The sequence below is a fragment of the Sus scrofa genome, chromosome 9 (assembly GCF_000003025.6).
Source record: "Sus scrofa isolate TJ Tabasco breed Duroc chromosome 9, Sscrofa11.1, whole genome shotgun sequence".
Classification (NCBI taxonomy): Eukaryota; Metazoa; Chordata; class Mammalia; order Artiodactyla; family Suidae; genus Sus; species Sus scrofa.
Genome location: NC_010451.4, coordinates 76349263 through 76367406, shown reverse-complemented (window position 1 = coordinate 76367406; position 18144 = coordinate 76349263). Strand labels below are relative to the sequence as shown.

General features: G+C 36.0%; 1 long non-coding RNA gene across 3 annotated transcripts in view; it reads right to left on the bottom strand.

Moving 5' to 3' along the window:
- LOC102167654 overlaps window positions 1–18122 on the bottom strand; it is a 238059-nt gene extending 219937 nt beyond the window's left edge. Inside the window, exons 1-2 of one of the 3 annotated variants that reach the window (XR_002335821.1) lie at window positions 17995–18122; window positions 14693–14771 (exon numbers count right to left, since the gene is read on the bottom strand). This is a non-coding gene — a long non-coding RNA (uncharacterized LOC102167654). The remainder of the gene's footprint in view (window positions 1–14692; window positions 14772–17994) is intronic. The other 2 variants (XR_002335820.1, XR_001298958.2) reach the window with 2 other exon arrangements.

The following is an 18144-nucleotide window of genomic DNA, read 5'->3' as shown; positions in this document are numbered from 1 at the left end:
TTTATTGAGATACTTAGATCCCTATCCAGAATTCCCTGAATGCTAAAGAGTTAATTTGATCTATATACTGGAAAAGGAGAATTTGACTTCAAATTTTATCATTTGGCTTATAAGAGTAACTAATCAGAATTTTATTAAATATAAACGTGATTCTGAAACAACTGCCCAAGGCTCTATGGCTTGGTTTCTAATTTCAGTGCCATCTCTATACTCAGCAACATTGTGTGGACTCAAGGTTAGTCTAGGATTTTCTTCCTCACTTAGTCTTTAGATACAGAACTTCATCTAACAGAGGCTAGTGTTCCATAAAGTCACCAGAAGTTTATTAACTTATAATCCAAATAATTATACTAAGAAAGCTATTTTTTTCTCTAGATATTGAACTCATTAACTAAGGACAACCATGAATCTAATGACTATGGAGCCAGGGCACAAAGCAGAGAATGTTTTGAAGCTGAGATAGCTTGCTGAAACTTCCTTTTGCAATTGTGCCACCACAGAGTTATATCTGCCCAGGAACTTCAACAATCCTGTCAATGAGTCCTTATTTTAAGAATATACCAAAAAATTCTTACTTTACAATTTTCATTTTTCTGGATGCTTTCTGTACCTAGATCTTTTTAATTCTACATATTCATCCCCACTGCAATCCTCTTATAACATTTGGATAATGTGTTTTATACTCCATTTACCTGACTTTCCATGGAAAGGAAGTACTTATGTATATTCATTGCTGTCAGTCCACAAAAATGCCTCTTTTCTTTTTTTTTTCTAGAATTCATCTTATTTTGGTCAGTTTTGTGTGTCTAATTATTTTAATATCACATGAGAGTAACTTACCACATTTCAAATTTGTATTTATATCATGAGTTGAATGGATACCATAAGAGCAAATGAGCAAAGTGGTGTCATAAAATCACAAAGAAGTATTATATAGTATGAACATTTCTTTGTTCTTCATGCTATATAAGTGATTGGGAGAATTAACATAGGATGCCATAATGGGATATTAATAACTTAATATGTAACAGTGAATAAAGAATTATAATTGAACAAATCTATCTTATGGTTAGTCACTACTGACTTGAGGTTTGAATTCAGAGGACATTTGCTTTGTTCTAAATATAGTTCTGGGAGTTCCTGTTGTGGTTCAGAAGAAACAAAATTGACTAGTATCCATGAGGACGTGGGCTCGATCCCTGGCTCCGCTCAATGGGTTAAGGGTCTGGCATTGCCATGAGCTGTGGTGTAGGTAGCAGATGTGGCAGATCTGTTGGCATTTCTGTGACCATGCGTAGGCCAGCAGCTACAGCTCTGATTCAACCCTTAGCCTGGGAACTTCCATATACTTCCAGTGAGGCCCTGAAAAGCCAAACAAACAAACAAACAAATAAATAAATATAATGCTTACCAAACTTCAACAGACTAGCAGGAAAGCACCCAGAAGGGAAAAAAAAATAGTATTGCAATTATTATTAATAACTAGGGAGTTTCCGTTGTGGCTCAATAGAAAAGAATCCAACTAGTATCCATGAGGATGTGGGTTTGATACCTGGCCTTGCTCAGTGGGTTGGAGACCCAGTGTTGCGAGGTTGCAGACATGGCTTGGATCTGGTGTTGTTGTGGCTGTGGCATAGGCCAGCAGCTGCAGCTCCAATTTGACTCCTAGCCTGGGAACTTCCATGTGCTGTGGGTGCAGCCCTAAAAAGCAAAAAAAAAAAAAAAAAAAAAAAAAAAGGCAAAAGATCTGAATAATCATTTCTTCAAAAAGATATTCAAATGGCCAATAAGCATTTGAAAAAATGAACAATATCTTTATTCATTAAGGAAATGCAAATCAAAACCACAATGAGATACTACATCAAAACCATTAGAATGGCTACAATCAAAATGAGAGACTATAATAATAAGTGCTGCCAAGATTGTGAAGCAACTGGAACCCTCAAACATTGCTGATAGAATGTAAAATGGTAATCATGCTTTGGAAACAGTCTGATAGTTCCTCAAAAGTTAAATGTAGAGTTACCATATGAGTCAGCAATTTCTTTACTACTGAATCCACTCTTAGTTATATCCCAAGAGAAATGGAAACAAGATCTATGTAAATTTATAATAACCAAAAAGTGAAAACAACCCAAATGGTCATCAGCTGATGAATGGGTAAACAAAATGCTGTGCCCATACAATTTTACATTTTCGACCATAAAATGGAAAGTACTGATACAGTCTATAACATGTAAGAACCTTGAAAACATTATGCTAATGAGAAAAAGTCAGAAACAAAGACCACATATTATATGACTCCATTTGTATGAAATGTCCAAAATAGGAAAATCCATAGAGAAAGAAAATATATATTAGTGGTTGCTACGGCCTGGTGGAAGGAGAAATGGAGAGTGACTGCTAATGGGTATTGGGTTTCTTTCTGGAGTGATGGAAATGTTCTGGAATTAGTGATGGTAGTTGAAAAACTGTGACTATACTAAAAACTTGAGAGTTGTACACTTTAAAATGGTAAATTTTATGTTATGTGAAGTAGGTATATGAAATCTCTACACTTTTAAGGTATAGAAACTAGAGTTCAAAAAGGCTGAGGACTTTAAGAATGATTAAACCAAAATGTGGTTTGCAAATCACCACAATTAACATCACCTGGAAATTTGTTAGAGATGCATGTTCCTAGGTTACACTCCAGACAAATGAGTCAGAACCTCAGGATTCTGTGCTTTAACAGGCCTTACAGGTGAATCTGATGAACACTCAAGTTTAGAAAGCCACTGGGTTAGTTACAACTTTAAAGCCTCACTGCTCTTCCACTCATTAGATTTGCAGCCTTTGGCAAATTTCTTGACCTTTCTGTGCCTCAAATTATTCATCTGGAGAAATGGTTCCTTAAAATTATTATGAGGATTAAATGTTTAAATGCAAGTAACATGCATGGAAGACAACTTGCCATGAGCTGAGGACTCAATATGTATCAGCTATTATTCTATCAATTAAATGCACATCCCCTAATTTGATGGAATTGAGCCACATATGTTTAAATTTTTAGTAGCCATATAAAAAAGTAAAAAGAAACAAGATAATTAATATTAATAATAAATTGAACCCAACGTATTAATAAATTGGCAATGCAACAATCAATATAAAAATTTTAGGGAATTCCTGTTGTGGCGCAGTGGAAATGAATCTGACTAAGAACCATGAGGTTTCGGGTTCAATCCATGGCCTTGGTCAGTGGGTTAAGGATCCAGCACTGCCATGAGCTATGGTGCAGGTCGCAGATGTGGCTCGGATCTGGCTTTGCTGTGGCTCTGGCCACAGCTGTAGCTCTGATTCGACTCCTAGGCTGGGTACCTCCATATGCCGTAGGTGCAGCCCTAAAAAAAAAAAAAAAAAAAAAAAAAAAGCAAAAACATTTTAAAGATAGTTTACATTCTTTTTTTTTTTTTCAAATGGAGTAATCAAAATCCAATGTATTTTATACCTAAAGTACATCTCAATTCCGACTAGCTGCAATTGCCCAGCAGTCACCTGTGGCTGGCAGCTATCACATTGGACAACACAGCTCTTACAAAATGCTGTGCTCTTTTCCTTCTCTAAAGTTCTTGAGCCTTCACCATGTAGTCTCTACTTGAAGATTTTCAAAGAGTGGATCCTTTGGTCATGGAGCCAGGTCATGAAGCATCCTTTCCTGAACATATATATCCCATCTTTTTTTTTTTTTTTCCTGTCTTTTTGGGGCCACACCCACATCATATGGAGGTTCCCAGGCTAGGGGTCAGATTGTAGCTGCCAGCTTACACCATAGCCACAGCAATACAGGATCTGAGCCATGTCTGTGACCCACACCACAGCTCAAGGCAACGCTAAATCCTTAACACACTGAGCAAGGTCAGGGATCCAATCCGATTCTCATGGATACTAGTCATGTTTGTTAATGCTGAGCCACAACGGGAAACCCCTGAGGATATCCCATCTTAAAAGGTGGTGTTGGGATAAGCCTCCAACCCATGTCCTCAACTGTTATACAAGAATGATCTGGAAAGCTGCCTGAGGAGAATCTTAATGGAGTAACAGATTGCAGGCTTTTGTGTGTTGTTCACTCTGGTATCCATAGAGTCTAGAAAACCTGCCTAGCACAGAAAAGGTAATCAACACATTTTTTTCAATTAATGAATGAACACTGACAGTGCTTTTCTAACCTACCCTTTAATTTTACTATCATTTTTTCAAATATCTGAAAACATTTAATAATTCCTTTAATACTGCCTTTATTTCTCACAAGCAGATCCATTGTTGTCTTCTAAATTGATTTTAGTTCCTCCCTATCCTTAAATATTTATCAAGCCTCTAGTAAAAATCAGGTTCTTTAGAGCTTATAGAGCTCATAAAGCTTATAGAGCTCATAGAGCATGAGCCCATAACAGAATTGCTGATACTAAGTGTTTATTTTCTGTGACAATTTATATTTCATATATGTACAGAATCACACAAAAGTCACAAAATTTTGCTTGGCTTTTTTATTGCTAGTCTAAGATGAAATGGAAACAAATATCTAGAGTTCCAATACTGATGAGCATTCTTCATCCTTAGCACAACTCTAAGACATATTTATACATTAACGGCCCACATGGCTAGATAATGCTGACATTATTAAAACATACTGAAGGAATATGCAGAAACACTGATGTGTGGGTGGTGTGGATTCCTAGGGAGGCTGACACCTGGTATGAATTAGTTTCTTCACTGAGTTCCTAGGACCCTTGAAGCAAGATGGTGTGTATAGTTTACTCAGGTAGAGTAAAAGACAAGGTCCTAATAACAACCTACAAGGCTCCCAGACCTTAATAGTCTTCCTTAAATTCACACCTCTTCCTCACACTGTCCTTCCTGTTACTCAGACACACAAAGCTTGCTCCAACTTTCCTGCTGTGCTTTAGGTTCTCTTGGACTGGAATGCTCTTCCCCTAATATCCACTTGGCTCATTTTACTCCCTTCAAATCTTGCTTCAACATGTTTCCTCCATGAGTTCTACCCTGGTTGCACAGTAAATGCAATTAGCTGCCCGGATTCCATTCCTGCTCTCAATTTCCTTATCCTGCTTTAGCACTTAACCATCCTTTAGCCTATGTCATCCTATGCTGTTTACTGTTCGTCACACTAGAACGTAAAAGCCACAAAGGCAGAGATCTCATCTGTTTTGTTCAGGATGTACCCTATCCTAGAGTAGTGGCTGGCCTGTAGAAGACACTCTTCTCCTGTGGAATAAATAAGTCAATTAATTTCCTCAAAGACCAGGCTCTTTAATATATTTCTTTCCCCTTTCACTTTCTGCAGAAGCTCTAGCACTAAGATCATCTGGGAGGTTTTTGCAAGCCTGTCTGAGAAGTTGAACTCTCTCAACCTGTTGCAGTTGGGCTTGCTCTCTGAAGGGTCCTGTCTCTGGAATTTATTCGTCTGGGCAAGTTGCCAGAGCCTGAATTTGTCCACATTGGGATATGATGCAAGATTTAGGTTCTCTCTCTCTCTCTTTTTTTTTTTTTTTTTTTTCCTTTTGGAGGGGCGTGTTTCAATTTTGGCTGACTTTACTGTTTTGTCTGGTGTTTTATTCTTGTGTTGAGTTTTATTTTTCTGGGTTGATCAAGCAATTTAGCAACTATTCTTCACAGAGCTATGGAATAGCAGAAATTAGAGCTGGAAAAGACCTCATGGTCGATCCAGTCCAACCCCCTTGCCATTGAAGTCTTGCTCTCCACAATACAATGTCCACGGCTTTGTTCAATGAGGTTTTAAATGTCTTCAATGATTTCTTTGGGTGCCCACTCAACTAACCTAATACTCATAACAATTAACAAAAATTCTCAATGTTTGTCTAAACTTTCCCTTTCATATCTTCATCTTATTTTTCCTATTGGTAGTCCAAGGTAGGAAGCCTTTTCTCTTTGGAGATTTTATACCTTTCAGAGAATTGTGGACTTACACTTCCGCTCTGTAGATTCTTTAGCCAAAGTATACATGTGTCCCTCCCTTAATCTTCCTACATTCTCTTTGCTTAATTTTTTTTGCTTATTAAATTCCTTCAAACTCTTCATCTTGTTTAGTATGTGTGATTTCACCAGCCATCCATTGAACGATTGTTAACATAATGCTTTTCCTTCTAAAAGCTGAAAACAAAGCACTTGCCATCTACTATGTAAAATTGCAAATATATACAATTTGTTGCCATAATGAGCTAGGGTGTTTTTATTCACCAGAACATTAAATAAGTTCTGTGCAATGCTCTTCACTTAACTTCAAAATTTTTATAATAATTATGTAATATCAGACATCTCACTTAAGCTCTTTGCACTTTTGTTTTTGTATCTGCAATATGAGAGAATATCTGCTTCAGCCTCTTTTGCTATAAACTTATGAAAATAAGTATATAATTATGGGCTCAAAAGAGATCTTCCAGAGATTAAAAAAAAAAAACTTCACTTCCCAGTTTTCAGGCAAATAAGAAATATCATTCTGGTTTAATGTGGGGTGGTGTGTTTAGCGGGTTTGCTGGGGTATAGTTGTCTGGATCTCCTAGTAAGTCTGGTGAGAATAGTACTAGGGTTAGTAGGACTAGTATCATAAATAGGGCTCCTAGAATATCTTTGATGGTGTAGTATGGATGAAATGGAATTTTGTCTATGTCTGATGAAATTCCAGTAGGATTATTGGATCTGGTTTCGTGTAGGAATAAAAGATGTACAGCTGCGAGGGCAGCGATGATGAAGGGCAGAATGAAGTGGAAGGCGAAGAATCGTGTAAGGGTTGCTTTGTCGACGGAGAAACCTCCTCAGATTCATTCTACAAGGTTTGTTCCAACATAGGGAATAGCTGATAATAGGTTTGTGATGACAGTAGCTCCTCAGAATGATATTTGTCCTCAAGGCAGGACGTAGCCCATGAAGGCTGTTGCTATAACAGTAAATAATAGAATTACTCCGATGTTTCATGTTTCTAGGAATATATAGGATCCGTAGTATAGGCCTCGGCCTACATGGATGAATAGGCAAATGAAGAACATTGATGCTCCATTTGCATGTAGGTAGCGAATAATTCATCCATAATTTACGTCTCAACAGATATGTGTTACTGATGAGAAGGCTGTTATTGTATCTGATGTATAGTGTATTGCTAGGAATAGGCCTGTTAGGATTTGTAAAATTAGGCAGATACCTAGGAGGGAACCGAAGTTTCATCATGATGAAATATTTGAGGGGGCTGGAAGGTCAATGAATGCGTTATTGATGATTTTTATTAGTGGGTGTGATTTTCGGATGTTGGTCATTAAGGTTCTTGTAGTTGAAATACAACGATGATTTTTCATGTCATTGGTCATGGTTAGATTCCATGTGAGAATAATGACAATATACATTGCATTTATTTTAGGTACTATTTTTGTTATTGGGTTTGTTGGTTTTTCTTCGAAACCTTCTCCTATTTATGGTGGTCTTGGATTGATTGTAAGTGGTGGGGTTGGTTGTGGTATTGTATTGAATTTTGGTGGGTCTTTTCTAGGTTTAATGGTGTTTTTGATAAATTATTTTCAATGCCAGTGGCGTGCTTTTTTTTTAAAAAAAAAAAAAACAGTAATTTATGCTAGATCAAAGTAACAAACTAATTGTAGTAAAGGGAGAATCTTTTTAAATCCCCAAATGCCAAGGACTGAGTTTTTGTAAAATACAAAATCACAGGGGTGGGTGAAGCAGTAATGTCAACTGCTCTAAGATTTTCAAATTTACACTTACTTTCTGTATGTTTGTTGTCTCAGATGGGCACTAGTCTATAGACCCCACTTTGAGTAGCCCTGATGGGCAATCATATTTCTCACCTGCAGATTCAGATACTTTTCAAGATAAATATTTCTCTTCTGATCACTAACAGAATACTTGCTTTTACTTTTCAGCTTGTTTTCTGCTTCCCTTCAAAGTCAACTTTTTAAAAAATAGAAGAGTCTATTAAACATTTCCCCAAAACATTTGGTTACATGTTTGCATTTATTTGTCTTCACTTTTTCAACATGTAGTAATGCTCAATTCATTTCACAAAATCAAATCTGAGTGAAAAATACTTTTAAGAAAGAAAAAAAAAAATTTCTTGGAGTTTATACCAGGTCTGTGAGTTATAGGATGGTCTTTTGGTCACACATGCCAGCAGCTTCATTTCTCAAACTCTAAGTCTCTAGCAATCCTGACCAGGGCCACACTGATAGCAGGCAGACATTCATCCAATCCAGGAAAAACAAAAACAAAAACAAAAAACCGCTCTGGCTTATTTCACCATCTGGCACTCTGCCATCAACCTGTACTTTCTGGATTTAAGACACAGATTATATGTCAGCAATAACCAGAGTAGCTATTACATAAGCTGGTTATGGGATGCCATGTGCTTTCAACTGGCATCTTTTATAGTTTGGGTATAACAAAAATTTAGTTTAGCACTCTTTTCTGAAATAAGCTTCTCTTATTTTTAGTGGGTTTTAATTACTTTGAGAGGGAATTAAATAAAAATATACTGAAATATCATTTCTTCAGGGAATTAAAAAAATAAAGTTTATGGGAAAACATGAAATGTGGGGAAATACGAAATACAGTAAACTGCACAAATGTAATACATAAGTTAGACACTGAGCTTTTTATGATCTAAGAATCTATTCCAAGAAAAAGAAAAATTGAAATTTGAAGACTTATGAGCTTGTTTCAAAAAACAGTAAAAATAAGTTCCAGCTGGTGTGAGAACACAGTAAAGGCACAACACAGTACCAGGGTAAATAATAGCACAGGATAGGTGAGGCATTGGCAAAGGGAAACTTTAAATGCAGAACATTTTACACTGCTTTTCTAAGGGATTTTTACAAAGGTAAGGAAAAAATGTAATAACACATACACACAAATCAATAGCAGAAAAAATATATTAAAACAATATATCAGGTGAAGTTTTCTTTACACAATTTTCTAAAAGCAAGCACATGGCTATTGTGAATTAATCTCTAATGAATTTAATAAAGTGAACAGATTATTAGCTCCTAAAGCTAGTGATTTTGTTTTCAAATGTTTCAATGTGCCAGATGTTTCATAAAAATAGTTTTTATTATTTAAAATGATTTATGAAGCTAGATGCCCAACTTTTATTTCTGTGTTAAAATTTAAGAGTTAAAAACCATTAACAGACAAACAGAATTTGCAGTTCAGTTAGCAGTCCCTGAATGTGAAAAGAGTTCTTAAAATGCTCCTCTTCAGAGCCATTCTCGTTCCCATAGAAACCAATGTGAGATCCAGGAAAACAAGGTAAGTTCTAAAATAATCACCATTATAAATACCCATTATATAAATGTAAATACAGGCAATTGAAATGATTTAGATGATTTTGAAATTGCATATCATTTCCCAAACCATAATGATTCCTTCAGAGTGGTTCTTGTCTGTCATATAAATACAGCATTTACAAAATTTTAAAAATTCTTATGATTTACTTGTGAGACCATAATTGCCTTTTCAAACAAGTCTTGGGCATGCAAATATCAATTTTTGAACATGTATTTTGGTGCAACACGGGTCTTTTTTGGCCGGGCTTTTACTTTATGGATGATTAAGTACTTATCATTATCATTTGCATTTTATACAACCATTTCTCTATTCATTACTAATTGCTTTACAATGAGATCTAGAGGTTTTAGAGAGTTATTTAACAATTATGGTTTTTCACATTTTTATTTGTCCAAGCATTTTGCCATGACAATAGAGCCAAAAAATCTTTTACCGGGATTGTAATTCTTCTCAAAGTCCAGAACTAATCATTGAGTATAGAGTACTCATAATAGCAATGAAGATGTGAATATGAGTTGTTCATACATATCCCTCTAAGAAGAGCTAAGCATCCTAATGCTTAAGGAGCAAGAACATTTCAGAGGAAAAGTTCCAATAGTGAGAAGTAAACATTTGAATTTAGTATGCCATTTTTAGTATATTAATTATTTTGAGTGGAAGGCACATGAAAAATGACAAGTGCAGGGGAGAGGCTTTCTCTGAATTTCCCTTTACCTGCCTAAAGACAGATCCTCCAAAAGGAATTCAATTGTCATAACTCCCCTCCCTGAAATTGACTCTTATCACCTAGGAAGAGAGTAGATGTCAATTCCAAACTCAGAGAAACTTTGTCACAAGCTATCATATCTTCCAACTAGTCTTCTAAGACCAATTTATAGTTCCTAAAAATCATTAAATCTCCTCTAAGTTGCCTATATCCCCTACCTTCCTATATAAGGAGGTCCCGTCGTGGCGCAGTGGTTAACGAATCCGACTAGGAACCATGAGGTTGCGGGTTTGATCCCTGGCCTTGCTCAGTGGGTTAAGGATCCAGCATTGCCATGAGCTGTGGTGTGGGTTGCAGGCGTGGCTCGGATCCCGCGTTGCTGTGGCTCTGACGTAGGCCAGTGGCTTCAGCTCCGATTAGACCCCTAGCCTGGAAACTTCCATATGCTGCCGGAGCGGCCCTAGAAAAGGCAAAAAGGCAAAAAAAAAAAAAAAAAAAAAAAAAAAAAAAAAAAAAAAAGACACTATATAAGCTCTCAAATCTCACAGCTTTTTTTTTTCTTTTTGTCTTTTGTCTTTTTAGAACCACACCCGTGGCTCAGGGCAATGCCAGATCCTTAACCCACTGGCCAGGGATCAAACCTGCAACCTCATGGTTCCTAGTGGGATACATTAGCCACTGAGCCATGACAGGAATTCCCCCTTTTTTTTTTTTTTTCAAATCTCACAACTTTTTGAAGTGTTCACTTTTTTTCTGTGATGACCCAGTATGCATTATAATAAAAAATAATAAATTGTTTATCTTTCTGCTGTTAAACTGTCTGTCATAAATCTATTTTATAGACCCAGCTACTAAACCTAGGAAAGTAGAGTGGAAATCTTTTCTCTCCTACAATGTTAAAGGAGACACAAGTTATGGACTAGTCACTCAGTATTGTTAGCAGGATCAATTTTTCAGAAAATCAGATATTGTCCATTACGTTTCATCAAAACCCTTGGTTCTCAAGATGTGGTCTCAGGATAAGCAACATTGACATCACCTGGGAGCCTACTAAAAATGTAGATCTCAGGCCTTAGCAAACCAACTGAATCAGAATCTGCATTTTAACAGGATTGACAGAGTTCTAAATGCACATTAAAGTTTAGAAACATGGCCAGTCCCAACTATTTGCTTCAGAAAAATTGTAAAAGCTTTATTCTGGTGGGCTGATGGAAGCCAAAGAAGCTACTACCTAGGATATAAATTCTAAAAGGGGAAAGACCATGTCTGCAAGTGGCATCTGCATTGCAGAGCAGAATCCATAAATAATGTTAAACAATTTTGCCAAAAGAGAATGGAAAATATCTCCTTAATTTCAAAAATGACATATTTCAAGTTTTAAGTTTTTAAGAGAAAATGCTCATATACTTTATTTTTACCCACTCCCCATAAGTGAAACCATTAAACATATATCACACACACAAATCAAATTGAAAATGGATTAAATATTTAAAAGTGAGACCTAAAGCTATAACACCTCTAGAAGAAAACATAGGGAAGAGATTCATGATATTGGTTGGGACAATTCCTTGGCTATGACACAAAAGCACAAGCAAGAAAAGCAAAAATAGACAAGTGGTACTACATCAAACTAAAAAATCCTGTTCAGCAATATAAACAATCAACAGAATGAAAAGACAACCTAAAGAATGGGCAAAAATATGTGCAAACTGTATATAACTGATTAGGGGTTACTCTCTAAAACATGAAAAAAACTCCTACAACTCAACAGTAAAAAACAAATAACCCAATTTAAAAATGGGCAAATGACTGGAATAGACATTTCTCCAAAAGGCAACAGGTATATGAAAAGATAATCAACATCATAAATCATCAGTGAAATTCAAATGAGATATTACCTTAAATCATAAAGGCAACAGGTATATGAAAAGATAATCAACATCATAAATCATCAGTGAAATTCAAATGAGATATTACCTTACATCTGTAAGGATGGCTATTATTTGAAAAAAAAAAAGATTCCTGTTGTGGCTCAGTTAATGAACCTGACTAGTACCATGAGGGCACAGGTTCCATCCCTGGCCTCGCTCAGTGGGTTAAGGGTCCAGCATTGCCGTGAGCTATGATCCATGTCACAGACACGGCTCAGATCTGATGTTGCTGTGGCTCTAGCAACCTACAGCCTGGGAACCTCCATATACCTCCATATACCACTGGTGGGGCCCTAAAAAGACAAAAGACAAAATAAATAAATAGGTAACTTATATTGGCAAAGATGTGGAGAAGTTGTAACACTTATATACTGTTGGTGGGAATGTAAAAGGTGAAGCCGCTATGGAAAACAGTATGGAGGTTTCTTTAAAAAATTACAAATAAAACTACTACATGATTCAGAAATCCCACTTCTGGAGATTTATCCAATAAAATTGAAATCAGGATCTGGAAAAGATATCTGTACTCCTTTTTTTTTTTTTTTTTGGCTGCACCTGGGGTGTATGAAAGTTTCCCAAGCCAGGGATTAAATCCTAAGTATATATGTGACCTATACCACAGCTCTGGCAATGCCAGATACTTAACTCACTGCACCAGGCCCGAGGATTGAGCTAGCAATGCCACAGAGAAAACTCAGACCCTTAATCCACTGCACCACAGCAGAAACTCCCTGAATGCCCATGTTTACTGCAGCATTATCCACAACAGCTAGATGTGGAAATAATCTAAATATCTACTGGTGAATGAATGAATAAAGAAAATGTGGTATATGAATCAGTGGAATATTATTCATCCTTAAATAAGGAAAATTCTGCCATATTTGATAACATGGATGAACCTGGAAGACATTATGCTAAGTGAAATAAGCCAATCATGGAAGAACAAATACTGCATAATTTCACTTATATGAAGTATCTAAAATAGTCAAACTAAAAAAAAAGCAGAATGGAATAGTGGTTGCCAGGGGCTGGGAGGAGAGGGAAATGGGGAGTTGATTTTAAACAGTTATAAAATTTTAGTTATACAAAATGAGTAAGCTCTAAAGATCTGCTGTACAACATTGTGCCTGCAGTTAACAATACAGTATTATGCATTTTAAAAATGTGTTAAGAAGGTAGATAACTGTTTCCTACCACAATAAATAAATTTCTAAAAACAAAAACAACATAGATCACAACAGGGTTTTTAATTGCTAGCTGCAAGTGCCCAGTGTCTGCCTTCTTAGTTATAGACCACTTTTAAAGACCTTCAAGGTCTGTTTCAGGGAAAGTGAATAATTTTTAAAGGTTCAGAAAGAATAAAACTGGAACAGGAAGTTATGGATTTATATGAAATAAAAGATGTTCTATAAAAGATATCCTAATCTCTACTTTCTAGTATCTCACCCTTCCTACACTTCCCCTGCTTTATTTGCATTCCTGCAAATCATTTGGTTTGCCCTACCTTCTTTCAAATTTCCACTTTTCTCCTAAGAGTTACATTTGTATTTGTTCACATTTATCACAAATGTATATAAAATTTTGCGTGCACCCCTATGTTCATAGCATCACTACTCACAATAGCCATGACATGATAACAACCTAAATGTCCATCAACAGATCGGTACATATATACAGTGGAATACTACTCAACTATTACACGAAGAACAAAATGATGCTATTTGCAGCAACATGTATGCAACTAGAGATTACCATACTAAGTGAGGTTAGAAAGAGAAAGACAGATACCATAGGATATCACTTATATGTGGAATCTAAGATATGACACAGAGGAAACTATCTACAAGACAGAAATAGACACACAGACATACAGAACATACTTGTGGCTGCCAAGAGGGAGGGGGTAGGGGGTGGGATGGACTGGGAGTTTGGATTTAGTAGATGAAACTATCACATTTACAAAGGATAAGCCATGCAATTCCCACTGAATAGCACAGGGAAAACTATATCCAATCTTTTGGGATAGACCATGATGGAAGATAATATAATAAAAAGAAGGTGTATATATATGTATGACTGGGTCATTTTGCTTAAAGCAGAAATTGGCGCAACATTGTAAATCAACTATAATAAAAGTAAATACATAAATAATTTTAAAAGGTACATAAAACTTTGTATGTTGGTAGCTGCCTAAATACTGTGACCTGGTGGGGAAAGGAGGGGTCCTGAAGGTGTGCTTTATCGATTTAATCTCATCTAGAACCTGCTCCTTGAAGACTCAGAGAGAAGCTGCAGCAAACAGTTGTGTTCTGAAGGTTAAAAAGGCAGAAAAAAGACAGGTATAGCACAGCAATATTTCAGTACTTCTCAATGACAAACATAGACACTGTTGGAAATAAACTTTTCTTCCATCCTTGAGGAGTTTAACACATTGCTAGGAAGGGGGGAATCAATATTATCATTCTCCTTTCTACTTCAAACTATTACTACTTATTGCCTATTTAACATATGCCAAGCACTTTTCTGAGTGTTTTACATGAAAAAGCTCATTTAACCCTTATAACAACCTTATGGGGTAAGTAATTTATTACTTCTGCTTCAAAGATGGGTAAACTGAGGCTGGCAGATAAGCATCAGAGCCCGAGTTTGAAATTCAGGTAGAGTGATCATGGAGCCAAAGCTTTTTACATACCCTGAAAGGACATCACAGAAACTTGAGGTGTAGGTCTGCCTCCTGGGTTCTTCATGCTTGCCCAATTAGCTGTGCCTTCCTAAAGCCAAAAAGAAGGTGCCTTTGAAATCAGTCCTTCCCTTTGAATATCAGCCATTTAACAATCCCTTACCTGGACAGAGACAGATACAGAAACGTCAATCTTGCATGATTCATTCTGTCTAGTTACTGAATGGTCACTCCGTAGCAAACTTAAGGATTCAGGTATTTATGATTTAACTTATACCAGGTGGATTTCAAATGGAACTTTTAGGTTCCATTTGCTTGGGATAAATGGAATTATCTCCTATAAAATCCACTTCTAACTTGATTTCCTGTGAAGCTAAATGTAATCAACTACAGATCATGCAGTAAATGTAATCAATTACAGATATGACATGCAGGTAAAGACATAGTTCTAACTACAATACTTTGCTCTAGACTTGTGGAGGCCTTCCTCACCAGAAAGCTGAGTTGATCCTAAGGTTGTTTCCTTCATTCTACCCCTTTGCCCTGTGCCAGTCTAAATTTATGTTTTTTTTTTTCCATTTTCCTATGGGTAGTTTAGTGTGTTAGAAGAAATGATTCTTAAGTAAACTGTCTGCCTCTTCACACATTGAGACGGTTCACTTCCTAGCATCTAAGAAAAATCTTAGGATCTAATAACTCCACCACCTCTTAGCACTGTGCTTTGGGCCACATCACAACCTTTCTGTGCCTTAGTTCCCATAAGTACACAATGGATTTATTCATACTCACTTAATAGGGGGTTGTGAGGGAGATTCAGTAAGTAAATACACAGAAAGGAGTTGGCACAATACTTGATACAAAGTAAACACTAAATACATGTTAGCTATTATTATCTTATTGTTGTGGTGGTTGTTATTATCATTAACTTGTGGAGGTAATGACTTCCTTGCAAAGTATCTCTAAGCTTTCATTTAATAAATAAAACCCACATTTAGAGACTTTTAGGGTTGGTATGGAGGATCTGAGATATAAAAATTTAAGTCCTTTGTTTAATAATAGGTAACAGGTATGGATCACTTATTACACGTTAGCCATTAAGCTATGTAAATTGTACATATAATCTCATTTGAGCTTGTTATAACTCTGCAAGTAACTAAAATGTACTTCAGAGAAATCAAGTGATTTACCTAAACCCCTGACTAGTAGTAATTGAGTCTGGATATATATCCTGGTCATTCAAACACATATTCTTATGTGCTTAATTTAACTAAGCAAAAATGCTTTTTACACTTCAATAGCTAGCATTTTCAAGTTTTCCCATGTGCCATCATCATTAAAATGAGAAGTTGCTCATGTGCCATGTGCCAATATAATTAAAATGAGAAGTTATTTCTGTGGTTGCAGCACTCTGGATTTAATAAATCAGGTAAATTTTTTTTAAATTAGGGATTTAACATAAAGTTGTTGTTTTTTTAAATTATTCTTTTACATTGAATATATTCAGTTTTAGGAGAAAAATCATTACATTGCCATTGTTTCTTTTTCTCTTGCTAATAACTGATACAAACATCATCATATACCAGATTAAATAATAGGCCCAGGAACTAGAATTTGAAATGCTTGATTGAATTTTGATCAAAAATTTGTACAGCATTTTAAAAGTTGAGATATACACACTTCATATAACATAAAATTCAACATTTTGAAGTGTACACTTCAGTGGTTTTTAGTATATTCACTATGTTTTGCAACCATGATCACTATCCAGTTCCAAAGATTTTTATCACGCCACAAAGGAACTTTGTACCCATCAGCAGCTAGTCCCAAATACCCCCTTAACCCTCTCCTAAAAGTCCTTAATGTTTGTCTCTTTGGATTTGTCCCTGGGCAAATCTTTTATCCCTGCACAAACTGGCTGACTCAGACTTGTGATTTGTTTTTAATTCTTTGCTGTTTAAATCAAATTGCCTGCCCCAAACTTCACTGCCATATATTGCTGCCAGTGGTATATGTAATATGTACGATTGAGGGCATAATAGAGAGTATGAAACTCTAATAGGTACCACTGTCTACATTTACTCCCAAATAGCTTTTTCTTATATTTTCTCTTCTTTCATTTATTTGGCATTTACTCATAAAACATGCCAAATTACATATATTTTGAAATTAATCTGAAGATTGCTAAGGTTTTCAGTAATCAATACAAGACAAAATAGTATGATAAGAACCAACTTATTTTAAAAAATTTATGTCTAATTGGAGGTTCCCAAATTCTGGTCCAAATTTGTGCTCTTATTTAATTGCTCCATTCTCTGTATGCCCATATACTCTGTTCATTTCTCAGATAATGTTATTTCAAAACAGAGATTCAAATGTATTACTATGTTTCATTACTATTGCCGTTTATCTGTTTACAAGGCTGGGAGTGGCACATGAACTCCTTAGAGGAAGGCCTTTGTATAAACGTTTAATTTCTAGCACAATGCCTTGTAATTGGTATAAATTAATGTTGCTGAATGAAGGAATGGGATTTAAATATACAAACATAGGTATCAAAAAAAATTTTTTTTAAAGCTCTGCCTGGGGCACGTGTAAGTTCTGGGGTCAGGGATCAAACCTGGGCCACTGAGGTGATCCCAGCTGCTGCAGAGACAGTGACAATGCCAGGTGATTAATCAACTGCACCACAAGGGAACTCCTTAAAATTTACAATAACATCAAGTTATTATACATAATATATATATATGTATACACAAAATATTCTTTTGTAATAGTACATATACATATACCATATAGTTTTAAGTAGTTCACAACTATATTCAAAACGATATTCAACATCTGAAAAATTCAAAATGATACATTTTGAATGTCAGAAAATGTTACATATATTGAGCTTTACATAGCATCATTTTATAACTTGTAAACGAATTATTACACACACGCACACTCCATCTGGCATAGTATTTACCACGGCTTAATTATAAAATAGGAACACTGAACAGCGGAAAAGCTTGCACCTTAAAGTCTGTCAAACAAATTTGCATTTGGATTGTGTAGCACTACCTGAGTGACACTGGCTACTTCTCTCTAAACCTGAATTTTCTGTGATGTGGAGACGCTTAATACTATGCTGAGGGAACTGCTGTGAGGAAGGAGCTAATCCAAATTAAGGGCCTGGCACCTGGCTGGGGGCCTTTCGTGGATTTTAGCCGACACTGATTCCTCAGTCTAAACTAAGTAAAGGGGTTAATTTTTTTTTTTTTTTTTTTTTTTTTTTTACAAATTATGAGTTTTTCCCAGTCAGGGAAACCTACCCTGTTCTCAGTTTGCCAATTCAGAGGGTCCAGATAAGACAGCAAAGGCACAAAACAATCCACTTTCTAAACCGAAAGATTGCTAAACCCGCAGGCAGCGCTGGGCGGACCTTCAGTATCCCAGCATTCCTCGCGCTGCTCCCCTTGCTC